Consider the following 19,077-nt stretch of genomic DNA (forward strand, 5'->3'; position numbering starts at 1 on the left):
TTTTCTTTTATCTTCAGGTCAAGCCTCCATCTAGATAATCTAGGTTTTTAACTGTTCTTAATTTAGACCAACTGATACAGGATTATGATCTGATATGACGACAATGATTATATTAGAATATTTTAAATATGCAGCAAGCTTCTTTGAGATCCAGAATGTATCTAATCTCCTGGTGATTCCCATCTGATAGCTAATAAATGTAAATTCTTTGTCATATGGATTCCGTACTCTCCACCCATCACATAGACATTATTTTACATTGATTAATTCCTAGTGGGCATCTGTCCAGTGCAGTCTCAATCACTCTTAAAATATCAGTCCTGAGTGATGTAGTCCTTATGTGTAGTATATTGATTCACAGCACATGACAATGACCCCCATGGAGTTGTAACTTCATTACTGGGTCCATAAAAATGTATTAACCAGCATCCGATGTCTGATTGTCTATACTTACAATGATCCACCTACCTTTGTTATCTTTCACTAAGCATTCCATCATACCTTATATTGACTTGTGTATTAACACATTCACTCCAAAGGAGCTCAGGAAGTTTGCATTGTAACTTCCAATGGGCGGAGCCTAAGCCTTTGAATCAAATTATGCTCTCTCATTTGAAAGAAATGTTCATATCTCTTGAACCATAGGGATTATGAAAGAAGTGTAAATGGCAAACCATCAGCACAAACTGTTTTTATAGTGGTAGTATTATTATTTAGGCTCTAGTTTTAAACTGAATTTTATAATTCACAGTAAGCACAGTAACTATTATGTTTGTAATATTTTGCAAACAACTTACAATATCTCAGCAACCTCTCAAGTTAGATACATACTATCAGCAGCATCTTATTCACCTAGCTGAGAGCTTTCACATGATGCTAATGAGTTCTGTTTGTGTTAGCTGGTTGTTGAGATAGCTAGAAAATGTGAAAAGTATATCTATATAAATTAATGCCATGAAAACAATAGTTAATATCTCTTTACCTGCACTAGACAGAGGTCAAATATTAATGCAGTTGAGTTTGCCATTGTGTAAGCTTTAAGATGAAATCTTTTAAAATCTTGTACATAGCAAGCTTTAGGAATTACTGATGCAAATATGAACAAGCAATATTTGATGCCTAGAGACATCAGTAGGAGTTAACTGCACATGCACTTGGAGGCATCACTCAGATGTAAGGATTAAAATGGCTACCCCATACTTGTCAGTATTAGCACAACTACTTAACATCTTACCTGACTACATTTGCATTAAACATTGTTCCTCATTTTTTACCTTTGTTTCTTGTTAGGACACAGTATGTGTACCATGTCATATCAACCATTGTATAATCATTTTAGCTTTCACTCATGAAGACATGCCTTTGACATTCCAAGTTGTGAATGTTATCTTATGAACAGAATATATAGTCTGTGCATTTTTATGACTCTTTAAATTAAACACATTATTCATTCTGGTTTAACCATCCTCAGAAATCACTTATATTTCCCAGCACACTGAAAAACAATATAAACATCTGCTAGGCTGAGCACTAGTTAGGATACATCTCCTAGCCTGGAAACATTTTTCAACAGTTAAATCGTCAAAACCTGTAACTTCAGTATATTATATACTGTCTTCTTTTCCTTTCTTTTGTATATATGGTAACCATCCTAAGCAAATGTTGCAAGTAGATAAACAGTACAGACCAGTACCCTACTCACTGGATTTAAAAATTGCTGGGTAGTAATTATGTCTCTTATAATCTTTGCTATGTCATGCAGTAGTGACTCAATGGTGTAAAAAATGATAAAATGGCAGGCATCTCACATTAACTGTCATTCATACTCATAGTAATATAATATATTATATCTCTTCAACTAGGCAGTTGACAATCAAACCAACTTGTTTTCTCTTCTCAATATCCTCAGTAGTTAAATGTTTATATCACCCTAAGGACATAGAAAGTTCTCTTGAATGGCCCACATATCTTGTTTCTCATCATCTCCAAACAATTTTTGAAGAACTCCACCATGACTTGCCAGTTTTGCTATTGGCCTACCCTTTGGTTTACCCTTATTATTACAGGAGATTTGGATGGTGTGATAGCATTTGGCCTTTCTTTCCTTTTACCGTCTGCCCCAGGAGGTGGGGATTTAAGCACATCAGCATAGGATTTCTGTCTGTGTGCCAATTCCCAATCTCTCAGGAAGCCTTCCCCATCACTACAGAAGATAATTGAAACATTTGCATATCTATTGTTAAATGAAGAATGGCTGGGTATCTCAGATTGACCTTGAAACCCAACTCAACTGCCCATCTTAAGAATGAAGCAATGGCCTTTCTTTTTGCAAATAATGCTGCAGTATAATCTGGAATGATCATAACCTGATGACTCGCTACCTTTAAACAAATATTCAGCTCACAAGTTTGCTTAGGTATTCTCTCTCTATCATTAAAGTCAAAGCATTTGAAAATCAAGTGCCTGGAATAAAGTTACCTGTTCGATTGAATTTTATGAGCTCTTTTCCTAACTGGAGGGCACCCCTCATTTAAAAATTGTTGCACTTTCTTTTTTATAAACTGCACCTCATCTACCCCATCCACTCTTTCAAGCAGGCTCATCACATGCAAATTATTTATTATGGATCTGTTTTCTATATTATCCATTTTGGCATCTATTTGTAAAATGTGTACTTGTAAGTCTGTAATGTGCTTGGAGTACATTGCGGTGATGCCAGTGTATTCCTTCAGTTCTGTTTGTTGATGCGTAACGGTCTGCTGCAGCTTTTCCAACATCTGGTCATGCCTGCCCATTGCTGACTTAATTTGCTGCATGTCTTCCATGGTGGTCTAGATAAACTGTATGATACAATCTGCCACTACTTAAATCACTCTTACATCCTTCTGAAGCTCTCTCTGGTCTTCCTGCATGATGATAAGTGAGCTAGCACATTTATAGAAATGTTTATTGTACAAAACACCCTAGATTCACAGAAATGTGTTGTTCCTTTCTTTTATTTAACAAGCCTATGTATATTATACCATCCTAATTTCAGTAGTTTGGCTAAACAGGAGGTCAAAACCTGCATTTAAAGGGTCCATTCATTCTGCTCTGATTATTACTCTATTGACTTGATGTGCATTCTCATGCATTTTCCCCTCTGCCATCAATATGTTTACCTCATTTTAGCCCCCTATGCCTGCCAACAATCAGCCCCTCATGATAAATGACCATTTTATAAGGTTAGAGTTGCTATGACCTCATTTATTATCTTGGGGAGAGAGCTGATTACAGGTCCATCATCTTAGTATACATCAAGGCTTTGCTGTTCTATCAAGTCCCTAACAACACTATACATGTTGCCTGCCACCCAGAGATTAGCATACAATAAACATTCCAGAGGACTGTCACTCACTTATGGGGATGGCATCACCCCTTAAGTTTGTCCTGCACCATTGAAACCAGCACTCCTTCTTATCAGCTGTGGGAATGAGGCCACCCTACTCCCTCACCTGAACAAAGGTGAGCTGGCTAAGCTACATCAGTCTTGCTTTCTGCATGCCAACTACAGCAGTTACACAAGCCCATATTTGAAACCAGGTCATCTGGGTCATAATTAGGGGTTTATCCCACTATGTTCCAGGAGTTATCTGATGCCATCAATACTTGATGTGATACAGCTCCAGCAATATGGGGTTTAACTCACAACACTGGCACCAATTAATATGTAAAATGCAACTGCCCTTTGGAGTGTGCAATAAATGTGAACTGGTTTGCCTTGACAATACAATATGATAAACTCTAACTGTGGTCTGGGTGTCATTAAGTTCAATTAGCAAATCATGCATTTGACAGTGAAGCATAGGATGATGTTTGTACTTATCCTAGGAGGGAAGGGATCACATTGATGGTAGGTAACTCTCTCCTCCACCTAGAAGAGACCAGAGCATGCAGAGATTACTGGTCTGGGGGCAGTCTGGCATGGAGGCATGTCAAGAGCCCAAGATGGCTATGATTCCGTGGCCCATTGTTCACCAAGTCCAGAAAGATAATATCCAGCAAGGAGAAGGGTGAAAGCCAAAGCTAAACAACTATAGGAATCTCCCTTGGTGAGTAGCAATGTTGCCTCTTCTGCCCACTTTGCCAACAGATCATCATAATCACCACTGGGGGTCTGGCAAATGCAGCTCAGGGGATGAGTGAAAATATTGGATACCTCAGAATGGTGTTTAGGCACACACCTAGCAGAGTGAAGATGGAGGTCATAAAGACTGCCACATAACTCATAACTTTTGATCTTGTCTGCAATATAAAACAAATGAAGGTGAACTGTTTATCTGGGTAATAGCCAACACTTGCCACACTCAGAGAAGTTTCAGCTTGTGTCCAAGGATATCCTTCAGCAGTCTGTCCAGTAGCTTGTGTACTTTTATAGCTGTGAATCATTAAATTAAGGTAGACCAAAACAGTTTTACCTGCAGTTTTAGCCTGAATTTAGAAGACATCATTCCTAATACTACATTACATTTTCAAAGGGAAGGTTCAGTATGCCAGAGTCATTTTACAAAAATCATAACACAACCTACCTAAGGTTTTAAAAGAGACATTTATCTTGTAACACTGCACACACCTGCACAGTCAAGTAGCAAGAGTTTAATTTATTTATTTATTTTTTAATTCTAATGCATTTCTAGAGTACCATTTTTTATTTTTTATTTTTATTTTTATTTTATTTTAACATTTGTTTACTGGGGAAGTCTGACTGGGACAGAGCCCTTTTTTTAATGGAGGCCCAGGGAGAAATGCTCCAGATACATGCACAGTAATATTATTATTTTGCATTTTGTTTTTACGTATAGCATCTCATTGAAAATGTCTGGGACATAACACTTTTTCACTGTTGTCTTAATTAAGTACAGCTTTTGTATATCTTCCTATATGTTTTAAAAAGAGCAGAAATATTTCCAATACAGTTATTCCCACAGTATATATGAAATATCAGGGCATCTTCTTGGTCAGATGAGTATTGTTCCAGTTAATGTTCACATTGGGTATGTTATATATGTTTTCAAGATTTGCATTTTACCAGTGATGTAAAGATTTATTTCTCATTGAAGACACATAAATACACTGTTTTCTATTCTAATGAGGGATTAAATCATTAGAAAAACTTTCAACCGTCATCAAAAAAAACTGGCTCTGAAAGAAACTACTGTGAGGGAAAAGATTACAACACGTATTTTAGTGGATTTGATTAACAACTAATGTTTCTGTCCAAATCTGCTCCATGTACACCACAAAGTAACAAACTCTGCCGGCACCAATCATATGTCTGTATCCTTTCACAAGGGTTTATGTAATAGTAAATTATGCATATGCCTTACTTTGTATTTGCAAAGAATATGGATGCTTTGCTGAAGAGACTGTGTTCATGTTAATCATAAAGAAACATCCAAAGGGGTAGCTGATCAGTGCAAAGAGCATTCACTGCCAATCTCACCTGGTCCAAAATAATTGAGAAATTATTATTGTTAGTTGCTTAACAGGTAGCACACTCGCCCTTGATGAATGGGGGGAAAAGAAAGAAAAAAGCCCTGTGAGATTTATTATTCACATGCTTAGACTTTTGTTTCATTACTGACATGGTAGGATTGGGGTATGAAAATCTCAAGAAGCATTAGCCTTTGAATGAGCTGTTAAGGCAAGGTCCCATATGGTGAAGTTAAATGTAGCATACATGGATGTTACAGCTCCCATGGTACTTATCAAGAAAATAATGGAAGTTTTTTTTTTTACTGGAATTTGTATAAGAAATGTAACATAAATATTACAAAAAAAACCAAAAATATTAATATTGAATTAGGTCACGTGGTTTTGCAATTACTTCTTTAATATTGTATTGAAAAGAACCACATTGCCTCTGCATAATGTAAATTGTATTTAACTTTCAAAAGAAACCAAACACTATTCATACAATTTATGAGAACTGTTTTAATATAACCCAGTAAAAATTGTACGGAATCCTTTTTTATCCAACATTTCAGCTGGTGTATTTCCAACAGCAGCATTCTATTCAAAGTTTTAAAAAGCAGCCCTATGTTTTCTTGCCAACATACTAAACAACAAAACATCTCCTTTCAGATGTAGCTTTTTTTTTGCATTTTACATTTAGTAGCAACATTGTGTGTGCTATTCTCAAAAGACGATCACATACTTCATGATATTTTATAATCATCAGTCTCTGCAAAATATTTTAATGTTGCTCCTTGGTATGGGTTAGAAAAACTTTATTATACAATGCTTGCCATTAACATTCAAAAATGAGCCTGCTGATTGGTTAGCCCAACCTGCGGGCCCATTGTAAATCAAGTATATACCAATGGAAAAAAGTCTGGTTACCTGGACTCTCTTCTATTTATATGTGTTACGGAAACTCTACTTTTTTGTTTAAAAAAACAATAATAAGCTTTCAAAAACTAGAGACTTCAAAAGAATGAGACAGATGAGACAGGGAAAAATAAAAGGTTATTCAGTTAGTCATCTCAGTCAGTGTCAATTGGGCAGTTATGACTTGTCAACTACATTCATAGCTTACTGCTAAAATGAATCAAATTGTTATTATTCTTGGTTGTTATATGATAAAACAGCCCAAATCTGCATTTTCCCAACAGATACAATCATTTGAAATAATAAGTATCACAATCAATAGGACATGAACATTTATGCATACAGCAGTTGGATAAATAAACTCTACAAGGATATTTGCTTATAGCATCTGCTGTGGGGGGGTGCCTTCCATACTCCCTAGAACTAAATATACTTACTTTGAAGTCACACCACATAAAAAAAACAATTTATTTCTAAATCAGAATGATGTATTCCTGTTATCTCTGAGCTGATGCAGTCTCGTTGTTAGCACATGCAGTTTGGGGGCATAGAGATGTGAACCTCCCATATTACAAGATGAAGAATGAGTAGCCCAAAAATGCATCTTTATTCTCACAAATGATTTAAGTCTATTTGTAGTCATGGCATATTTGGAAGTGACACACAACCAAATTTCCTCTATGCCAAAAAGTTGCAATAAACAACTGATACATTTTAGCTAAAATCCAAGACACTAAAACTGAATTTATTTCTAATTTCTGTAATATATCTTGAAATGCAGTGGCTAACTATAACTTTAGCCTCTGTATAATTTAAATAAAGGATATCAAATGCCAATTAGTGGAGTTCTTCTTTAGAAATGACATATTTCTTAGCTAATATTAATGTTTATTCATTACTTTCTGAAACTGAGGATTTAATGGTTGTCTCAATGATTAGTTAATACTGATCCCATGATGTTCACATTGCTGGAAAGCAATAAAACAATGTGTAGTGGAAAATGCTTTATACAATCCTTTTTTTCTCATATAGTCAGTTCCATGTCTAGATCTGATTTGCACTAATGAATAATCAAAATTGTTTGCTTTTTCCATTTATTGTGTATATCTTTATTCCTTTTCTTTTTTACTCTAGTAGTCTCCATTTGATTAATTTGAGCATGTCCTTACCTTCTAAGACTTTTACTCATTATGTTTCCCCCTTCTCCCTTAGTCACTGCACTGATTTCACATTTTCCAACCTTTCAGTATTTATTTTCATTAAACTATCCAGGAGATCAAAATCTATCTGCTTGCACATGTGCATTTAACTGTGGCTATTGGTTCATTAATATATATAACAAAAATTTAATTGAGCTGCTAATTTTTTACTGCTGGCATCCACCAATCAGTGATCAAGGCTGCATAGCTATTATTAACTTAAGTTAGTAGTACGGTTGGGTCCTTTTAAGAGCATACAGTAATTTGTGGCCTTAGTGGCCCAGACTGGCCTGACTGCTGGCAATGATTGTCACTAAAATGTATTATTCGTCTCTCTTTTAAAAAAAATATATATATTTTGTACATGCAAATGTCAGAGGATAAGCCTGGCTATAGTTACTGTTAAGTTAGTACTGCAAGTCACTGGTCTTACAGTGAGGCAGGTAAGTTGCTAGGAAGCCATTGTTGATAACTCCGCTGTTTAACTGTTCAGTGTTCTTCATATTTGGGTCTGGCTGGTGTAGCTCATATTTCAAGTCAGCAGTATTTATGTGCTAAATAGTTTTAAGCCCAAGCACCTTATATACATAATTTTTATTCAAAAAAAACTATCTGGCATTAAATACCATAACCTCTTTCCCTAACATATCAGTTATCAGCAGTTTGTTATTTATTTGTTAAATGGTTGATCCAGTCATAATTAGAAATAAGGCTATCACCAGTAAAGCCAATCTGACCTATAGTCTATATTCTACCACAGAAAAGTCAATATATATGTGATGGAAAATAAATGAGCACATATGTGTTGTCACATATGTAGTCTTAATTGCTTATAACATCCAATAAACAATTTCTAAAATATTGCTATTGCTGGAAGTTGAGAATTTAGTGTCATAAGTTAATACTATCTTAAGGTAAATGTGTTCACTAGTCTAGCCACCTTTCTTTTCGAGTTCACCAAATTAAATTGCTAATGCATAGAATTTTACAGGACTGCTACATAACAAAAGGCACAATTGCAAACATATGATACATTTTGGACCTGCCACTGAACTCTCCCTCCTTAACATCCCCTACTTCTCATACCTTAATCTACTTTCTGCCCTTAACTCGCTCTTCTCACTAGCTCTCTCTAATCTTCCTTGACTACTCTTTCTACTGTCTTCTAAAATCTATTAAGCAAATTGCCACAGAGAAACTTTCTATTGTAATTGTCTTGCCTTCATGCAACTACATTATGATAAAACTGGGTTTTTGTAACCACTTACCCCAAAAAACTATATTCATTTTAATGACATATTATTTCTTTTTATACATCTTGAAAGAGTTTGCTATACTCCTTATTACTGACACTGTATAACATTGTATTGCTACTTAATGCCTTGTAATAATTCTGTAGCATTGCTGTTTAATGCTAATTTATAATGACAAATTTATATGTTGGAGCTTTTCTCCCCGGGCTTTCACTGAAAAAGGTCTCTTCAGCTCAGTCGGACAAGCCCGGTTAACAAATGTAAAATAAAATAATAAATAAATAAAATGTTGCTGCCTATTATATGGGTTTTATAAATAAGCATAGGAAAGGTAACCTGTAATGGTTAATCTCCCAGGCCCATGCTTACACTTATCAAGGGTATTAGAACTTATCAAAGATTTGGGATGCATAGCTAAGCTTAAAAAGGCCCTTGTGGTCATGAGTCTAGTAAATATCTATGAACCTATGAACCCAAGTGAATGAAAAGTTCAAGCAAATGTTTAATTTTTGTCAAAATATTTATTTTCAAATATTGATATGTCCTTAAATGATTTTCTGTACTTCATCTGTTATAAAATTACATGCACAAGCTAGAATGTCATGCTGTCTGGCATATAGGTATGATTTAATGACAGGACATCAGAGAGAATATGTAAAGCAATGCCAGCCTGTATCTCCACAAGCTCTGACCAGTAATGTATTTTAAAATGACAGCAGGGTTAGATTTTAATGCAGTCATTATGTGAAGAACACTGGCAGATAACTATATTAAATTTAACACATACTAAAAAATGTACCATTCAGTATATCAGTATTTCATTGCAGAAACACACATACCATGAATGAATGAAATGTGTACAGCAAAATTAATACAGTACAGTAACTAATAAGTAACAGTACTGCAGAGCAGTGATGAAATACCATGCAGGTTTCCTCTGTTACAGAGATGGCTTTTTACACAACATAATTCTTTTCTTTTCTTTTCTACCCGTCTAGAAAAACACAGTATGTGAGAAGAAGGCCTGACAGCTCCAGTCTTTGTAACACTCAAAGTATCACATCTTCAAGCAGTTGTCATGCATGTAAAATAGCTTGAACCACAAAAATTCAAATGCACTCAACTTCTAATCACAAAGATTGGGAAAAAAAATCTATTATTTTGGAGTGGGCAAGCCCCGTGCACCCCAATGTAGGGAGGAACTCTGCCCCTCACAACTCCTATGAATTATATATTTCACCTCTGAAATGGCAATACAATCGGAAAAGGGCAAATCACCAATACCCACTGTACCATGATGTCATATGGAAAAAAGCTGATATTTTCTATCAGCTGTACATAAACTTTTCCCATATATTATTAGAAAAATAAATGTCGTGAAGAAGCATACTTTCATTGTTGTACTTATGATTAAAATTCTAAAACATCAAAATGGATTCTGCATCATTTCCAGTTACATGCTTAGAAATCTTCATCTGAGAAAAAACTAGTATCTGCATTAAAATGAGCTTTTCTGTCACAGAGAGGCAATATCTCCTCCTCTGAAAGTCAGAATGCTCCCACTTACAACTGATAGCCATAGACAATTGCATCAACAAGCCACTCCTAAAAGCAATATATGTTCAGAAGCATTTTTTGAAAAATAAAACCTTAGTAGCTACACTGCCACATATTAAAGTGTACCTGAAGTAAGTTTTGGTAATTAAGTCTTCAGAACTAATGCCTGAACTATAATGGATTATCGAAGATTAAAAGATATTGAGTACAACATTATGCAACATGCAGTTAATCAGATAGTGATGGAATCTGCTAAAATGGGGCCCTTGTGAGCACAGTGATGTTAAGGAAATCCAAAACCTGAAAACATGAAGGAGGTTCTAATGCCTCTCTTTTTGCTCAACCAGCAACTTCATTAATAATCTCTTTGATAATCTCTGGTGAAAGCTGCAGTTGAATTTGAGTCCTGAAACTATGGAGGTTTGATAGCCTGATGCTAGCTACTCGTTGCAGTTTGTAGCCTGTAAATATAATAAATTTACAGACCCTCACAAATTATTAGCTTTGCTTTACTCTTGTCTTGCTTTGAAAAAAACAGTCCATTATAGCTGTGTTTTAAAACTGAAATGCTTTATCAGTCATCTCCACTAAAACAATAGTGATTGGATAAAGTGTATTTCTTAATCAAGCAGTATGCTTCTTAGCTGAAAGATAATAATTCTGTTTGTTTTTAAAATGTTACTAATTGCTCACAGCAAAGGGGGTTTAGAATCAAAACTTTCAGTCTGGTACACAGCCTTTCAGTTCCTAATGTTTTATGACTCCTTTTGTTGTGTTAGTGAGACACTGGTGGAACATGCACAAAATTTCTTTGCTCGTGTAAAACAAGACTAATTACCTGAATACTGATTTTTAAATTCCACAAAAAACAGAATACATAAATTCTGAATATTGTTTTCAATGATGTTTCACTGGTGATCGATAGACATGTATAAAACATCAAACACATGTTTTCGCAAAGGTACCAGTAATGAACGGTCTGTGCATATAGGTTATTAAGCTGGTACAGTTATGTGGATAATCTATTAACAGCATAATATGAAGGCACACTTCCTTAAAAGGGAATCAATAAAATAAAGATATGTTGCTCACTCATAGGCTCATAGGTTAACACTTGGCTATTTATCAAGTGGTCCATTTGTACACTAGTCACACACACTCCTGCAATTAAATTACCAAAAGAAGGAATAACACCATAAACAGGACAACAAAGTGCTTATAAGTAAATTTGATCCCTTTGTATAAACACTTAATCCAGACTAGGAGTGTACTTGTGACTGCACATCCAGTTGTCTAGGTCAAGCTTGAAAAGGGTCAGAGAGCTACTATGCTTTACATCTAAGGGGAGTGTAATCCATAAAAGGATATTCTCTTTGATAGATTTCAATTAAGCCAGCAGGTCCTATTTATGTTATAGTGGAAGCTTAGATCTCTTTTGCAGGTGTTTTAGGGTTTTATTAGTTTTGAGGATATTTAGAAGGTTGCATAGGACTGAATCTTTTGAAGTTTGTAGGCAGGGCAGAGGTGTCCTATCAAGAGTCGATAGGAAATAGAAAACAGTGAGAGCACTTTTAGGTGGCCAGGCTGGCTCAAGTAGGACATGTCCTTGATTGTTTTAGAAATACAGCACTGTGGTCTGTCAGGCTATTTCATTTTTGTAGATAGGTATACACGAAAGGGAGCATTATATTCAATTACTGGCCTGATAACAGAAGAGTGAAGTTGATAATAGCTTCCTTGGATATAGAAGATATACTATTGGTGATTAGTCTGGCTTCACAAAACATTGGTCAAATGGTGGTCAAGGGATAGTTAATTTTCTATAAAAATGCCTAGGTCCCTAATGACTGAGTCAATTTTTTTTGAGGGATGCCACCTATGTGGTAGGTGCAGAGATGCACAGATGTGCCAGTGGACAGATTGCTGCAGATCTTGCCATTTAACTTTAGTCTGTGGTCTATGCACCACTTGGTAGTGTGTGTCAGGCTATCTTGGAGAATCTGTGGGTCATTAGAGTTATTTATGATAGCACCAAGTGTTCAATCATCTACAAACTTCATCAGCCAGAGGCTCTTGGTTTTGGTCTTAATGTCAGAGAAGTATGTATCAAAGAGCAGTAGTCCAAGGACCAATCCTTAAGGTGCACCATTCTTAACTATTCTTTTAGATGAGAACATGCCTCCAATGCTAACAGACTAGGTTCTCTCAGTAAGCCAGTGTGTTATCCAGTGGGTGACATAGGGGGTTACATTTAACTAGAGAACCAAAGGAAGTAGGCAAAAACACCAGTAAGGGCCACTTTATTTCTAAAAACTGCAGTTAAGTGCTTTTGTCTTCCAAAAAAAGACTTCTTCAGAACTGCATACAACCAAAATTTACACAATTAAATACCATAGAAACATCACATCATATGATCCATTCAACCAATAAAAAACTTTACTTGATTAAGTACTAAAACATACTAAAGCCTAGCCTTGAAAAACATATATATAACATTTGGGTAAGCCTGAACATATCTGAAAGAATATTAAAACTGACAAACTATCTAAGAAACAATTGGTATTATGTAGTACAATAATATAAATATTAAAATACATACAAATTCAGTCTTCAAGGCTTTTTAATTTTAATATTAGTGCTATGGAGCAAGATTCATTCAACCCGGGAGGGTCCAAAGATTTAAGTCTAAGAATCCAGATAAGTTCCCTTTTGCTTAAATGCTCATCTATAATAATTCCCCTAGGGCCGTTTATGACAAAATCCAGCAATACAAAATAAAACTTGTGATCTGGGGCATACGATATGTGTCTGTATAGTGCATTGAACATCCTAGCTTTTGCCACATCATTTACATGTTTGTGTAATCTGCCCTTTAATTTATAGAAAGTTTTCCCTATGTAAAATGCATTACAGGAATTACATAAAGCAACATACACTACCCCACTAGAATCACAATTAAAATGTCCTCTCACAACAAACCTCCTGTTGTTAATATAAAAAGATTCTCATACCAATATATGTTGACATTGATTACAATGATTGCATCTAAACATACCCTTGGGTCGAGTTTCATCTGAGCTAGACAACTTCATCTCCAATAGATTCTTAAAACTTTTGCCCTTTTGGAAGACTACTTTTGGCAAATTCCCAATGTTCTTATTTAACTCTTCCATGGAAGTGATAACCATCCAATGTTTTTTAACCACATCAATTATGTCATAAACATTAGAAGAATAAGTAACAACAAATGGTTTATCAAAATGGCCTGAAATCCCATTTTTACTCACTGACCCATTACTTTCAGCCAACTGATAATTTCCTTTGGGTATTGGAAGTAAGGGAACAAAAATCCCCCTGTCCCTTTTATTACAAACTTCTTCTTTAACCTTGACTAATAGCTCCAATGGGTACCCTTGTTTCTGAAACATAACCAACAGTTTATCCACATCCTGTAGAAACATTAAATCATCTGTAATCATATAGGATAACCTGACTAACTGGCCTTTAACAACAGTCTTCTTCTGAAAAAAAAATGGATGCCAGCTATCATAATGGAGATTAGAATTGGAGAAAGTACTTTTACATTGAATATCGGATAAAAAGCATTTGTTCACATAGTCCTTAACTAATTGGATATCTAAATAGACAAGACTATCTTTATCTACCAAGTGGATACACCATAGGAAAGACATACTGCTATTAGTAAAATCTAAAAATTAATTTAACTTTTCCAGTGATTCGACCCACACCAAAAAGATGTCATCCAAAAATCTAATATAAAAGTTCCAAAAGGCTCTAAAATGACTACTGAATACAAAATTATTTACCCAGTAGGCCATAATGAGGTTTGTAAAACTGGGGGCACATGTAGTACCCTCTGCCACTGCACTCAATTGCTTAAACAGCTGTCCATCAAAATAAAGAAAATTGGTGACCAAACCATTTCTATAAGTGCTACTACTGTACTGACATTGTCAGTATCTAACAAACCAACATAAAAAATGTTCTCCAACCAGTCCAAGGCTTCCTTATGAGGGATAACAGAGTATAAATTCTGTACATCTATGGTGACCAATAGACAATGTTTAGAAAATTTAATTTTGGTCAATCTAGTTAAAAAAATTCCATAAATCTCTACAAATCGGGTCTATTTTTTCAATTGAAGGCTTTAACAGACTATCCACATATATACAACTATATAAAAGGTTTTACTTCTGCAAGCACCCACTATTGGTCTCATAGGCAGGTTATGGGGATTTTTGATGATTTTAGGGATTCCAAAAATGTCAGCTACTACCGGATTTTTATGACTTAGACAGTTATACACATCCAAAAAAAATCTGACCTTGCATAAGCATGTCATATAAGCTGGCATCTATCTTGGAATAGGCAATATTTAATTCATTTCTAGATATCTGCCTGTAAGTATCTGTGAATAACAACTCATATATTCTATTATTATAATCATTTGTATCCATTATGAGTATTTCAAAGCCTTTATCAGGCTTCATCACCCTATTTTTTTTGTTTGTACACAATTCACAAAATAATTGTTCTTCAGTTTACTAAGATTGTTTACATTCCTACCATCAGCCTCCTTAATAACCTGCGAATATCAAAAGTTTTCAAACAGTGTTAACTAAGTATTCAAAGGTGGATTGAAAATTCCAGCTTTCTTAAAACCCTTTTCACCCATGTTCCATTTGCTAGTGTCACTGAGTCCAAACCATAGAGCAAGGTTCAATTTTCTGATAAATAGTTTTAAATCTATCAAAACTTCTGCTAAATCTACTCTTTTAGCTGGCACAAAACTTAAACCTTTGCTTAATAAATTAGCATGTTCTATAGAAAAACATTCACTGGAATGATTGTAAATAGTAAAGTCATTGATTGAATTTTGGATAAGAATGGGCACAGCATTGCAAATTGTCATACCCCTTCCATCCATACCCATATTAGAAATTTCAACTAAAAAGCAAGCAGCATTAACACCCTTGTCACATCCATTGGAGGCTAAATCTTGGTCCCTACAATCAATGACCATATCATTACCACCAACTGATGAGTTACAAATGTTGGAAAATGAATAGTACTCCCAAACTTCAACATTTTGAGCATAAAAGTTTCACTGTCCCCGAAATTGTTAATCTCATTAAATCTGCCTCCCAATTTTGCTTCCTCTCCCCCACATGCATTTGAATAACCATTTTGCCTAAGTCTTATGCCTCAATGACCTGTTAAAAAACATCCATCAATTTCAAGACCTAGAACTGCCTTTAACAAATCTAAAAGTGTTTGGGACCAGGGTTTGAAAACTGCCTATGCCTTTGTTATAAGATCCATAATGATATGCTCCCTTGCTTTACAAATATGGCTTGTGAGGTTTATGTTGTTTTAGTTACTCAGATCAGTTGTGAGTCCCCCTTTGTGGAGTGGGATGACTACAGCAATTTACCATACATCTGGCCAAAATCCAGTAGAGAAGCTGAGACAGAAATGTCTTAATAACAAGTCTGCTGGACAATATTTGATGTAGACAAACAGACAACCTGGCACATTATCAGGGCTCATGGGACTAGTGTACCTAGTCTTGGATAGAGCACACAGGACCTGTTCAGAAGTAATTGGGGGTGGCTTGGACATACTAACAGCCCACTGATACTTATGGGGAGATAGAAGAGTAAAGTCTGAGCTGAGTTTGTCCACTAATATGTAACAATATCCTCAGGGGATAATAAGCGATATTATTGTGCATTGACTCCAGCACATTGCTAGGTATTGCTCTTAAGATTCCTGACACAGTTGGACACGTTTTTGTGATTATCCTTCGTGTGACTGGCAATTCACAATTTATAGCAGCTCTTTGAGGATTTGATGTTTGCTTCTAAGTCCTTTTTTGGACTTTTTGATTTCTTCTCTAACTGATGGGAGTTCATTTTGTATTTATGGACTCTAGAGTTTCTTTGTTTTATTGTATACATTGTTAATACTGACGTTTCACCAAATGGGCTTGTTGTATTTATGCTTTATGGGGACCAAGCCCTTAACACTAACATCTGGATTTGGATATAATTTGTCAGTGAATATGGCATTATGTGAAAAGGGTCAATGAGGTGAGGGGAGAGGTTTGAATTTCATCAGGTCACCATTTTTGCTGAAGTAGACTTGCCTTAGAATAGCCGATGAAAATGGAGAGGGTTTACGCTAACACAGGTCTTATACTTAAAGGAAGTATTAGAGCATGCTAATCAGATTTGGACAGTGATTTGGTAACTATGGGTGCTGATCATGGGGGGAGTAGGAAGACATTGGTGTTGACCTACTCTAATATTTTTGAGTCCATTCTTAGTATTTGGACTAGTCAGTCTTAGGAGTTGGCATTAACAAAGTTCAGAAGTTCCTGCACATACTTATTTATGATGGTATAGCTTCCCTGATTAATGGAGTGATAACTGAGGTCATTTGAGATGATCGTGTTAGATTCTAAAGTGAGGAATGTCAGTTTGTTTAGAAGTGCCTCGCAGTCTGTCACTGTCATGGAAGGGTGTAGTAGTTGGCTGCCATGAAGTGAGAAATGCAGACCATCCATAGCAAAGTAGATAGGCCTGTCAGACATTTCTTCTCAGGAAGATATATACTGGATCCTCCTAGAATGACACCTGTAGCTAAATGGCTAATTAAAGTCAATTATCTTTCTGTTTGTATTAGGCATTATTCTTGGCTTTGGTAAGATACTGCTCAGTACTGTTCCACGTCCATTTCAGATCCATATTCTGAGCACCATCATGTACCTTTTCATGTGATCCAAGCAGCTCCAGGTGGATTGGGTAGAGATTTTTAACAGCATCAGCATAAGTCAGTTGTGAGTTTGCTATATGTAGGTTTTGCATATGTGTCGGTAGGGTAAGACAGTGTCCTGCCCATTGTATATAATTGGATATAAGAGGGATGCCTCCTGTTGAGTTAAGTATTTACATCCCTCACATATAGAGTCCTTTGATTCAGTAGAAGTTTGTTTTTAATGAGTATAAGACAGTTCTTACCCTGCCTTAGGATTCCATGAGCTGTAAAGCCAACAACAGATGTTGGTTATTTTGTTGTCTGTCTGCGATGACCAGTGCTGCTGCGTAATAAAGCTAAAGAGGGGCTGGGGAAATAATATGGAAGGGAAGTTTGTTGGAGTATTGAGAACTTGAGTGCAAATCTGCACAGCTGGTACCTTGGCTCTAAGGATCAGCACAGCTAAGAGGCAGCACATGCATCTCAGTACAAGCCTTTTAAGCAGAAAAGAAGTGGATACATAGACAGAGGAGTTAGAAGGTATCCTTTAGTAGTATAAAAAAGGAGGACTTTTCTAGCACATAGTACCTGCTATGAAACTATCATGGCACTGTACTCAGCAAAGCTCTGCACAGGAAAAACTAAACAAAAGACAAAAGGACCAATGAAAAACACAGGTGAAATCTGAAGCCCAGCTACTCTAAGCAACAACTGAGATGCAGCAATTAGTCCATCTCTCACTTAGATCAAGCATTGCTTAGTCCAAGATGATCTTCACATCTTGCCAAACAGATTTACTCAAGGCAGATGTTTGTGTTAAGTAAAGCATTTCTCAAAAGTAGAAGAGACCACTGGTAAAAAAATCTTAGAAGATGAATGCAATAGGTAGGATGACTGATTCCAAAATCATCATCATTACATAACTAAGCTCTGCATTGTTCAGTGCCAGAACATTTGTACTAAGCTAGATGTATACAATTAAATGCACAGTGAGCTAGCTTGTCAATCACTAGCAGGTGCCAGCACATATCAACATGTACACGAGAGCTTGTTGGTTTTGCTGTTCTGCAGTAGTCAGGGAAATGGAAGTTCAGCACTAGTTCAGTATTGCAGAAATGTTCTAGGAAAGAATACAGGAGGAGAAAAAGTGATAAAATTGTTGTACCTCGGGGAGGGTTCAAAGCATCATGAACTAAAAAGGTGTTAAGAGTAAGGAGCCTAGAGTTTCTAGATAATCCATATTGCTGGAGCTGATACTGCAGGGCTGAAAACAGGGTCAAGATGTTACTTCTAATGTCAGTTTCAACACATAGAACTGCTATTTTTTTTCCACTCTGCATAGACATGCGGGCAAGTCAGATGCAGTGCAGTTAAATATAAGTAAAACCATCAATATTTCAAAACTCTTAACTGCAAGGGAGACTTTTTTATTGTAAATGATGCAATATCTTTTCATGCCTGACCTTATATTTTTTATTTTTAAAATCATTGTTTTGTCCCAATATATTGTTTTATCTTGAACCAGATGGCTGAGTTCACGTTTGCTGTTACTTAAAAATAACAATACAGCAAATTAACTATTGAGGATTGTGTTATGACTATGTCAGAAGTGTAAAATATGATACCGAAAGTTCCAACACTTCTAAAGAGAACTGTAATTCCAACACACAAAATGGCAAATTCTAAAACTTGTTACCAGTGTTGAATTAAGGGCCACATGGGCCTGGAGCAGAAAATTGTAACAGACCTACTTATTTGGTGTGACACAGTTACGAATTTCAGACTAAACTGGGAATAAAAGGGGCAGGGCCTATTTCTGACATGTGGGCCTGGAGTTGAAACTCCATCTGCCCCTTTCTTAATCTACCTTGGTTGTTACACCTTGAGAGTATGTTCTGCATGATATAAAGGGGGCAGAT

This window comes from Protopterus annectens, chromosome 2.part0, assembly GCF_019279795.1.
Source record: "Protopterus annectens isolate FY-2018-M chromosome 2.part0, PAN1.0, whole genome shotgun sequence".
Taxonomy (NCBI): Eukaryota; Metazoa; Chordata; order Ceratodontiformes; family Protopteridae; genus Protopterus; species Protopterus annectens.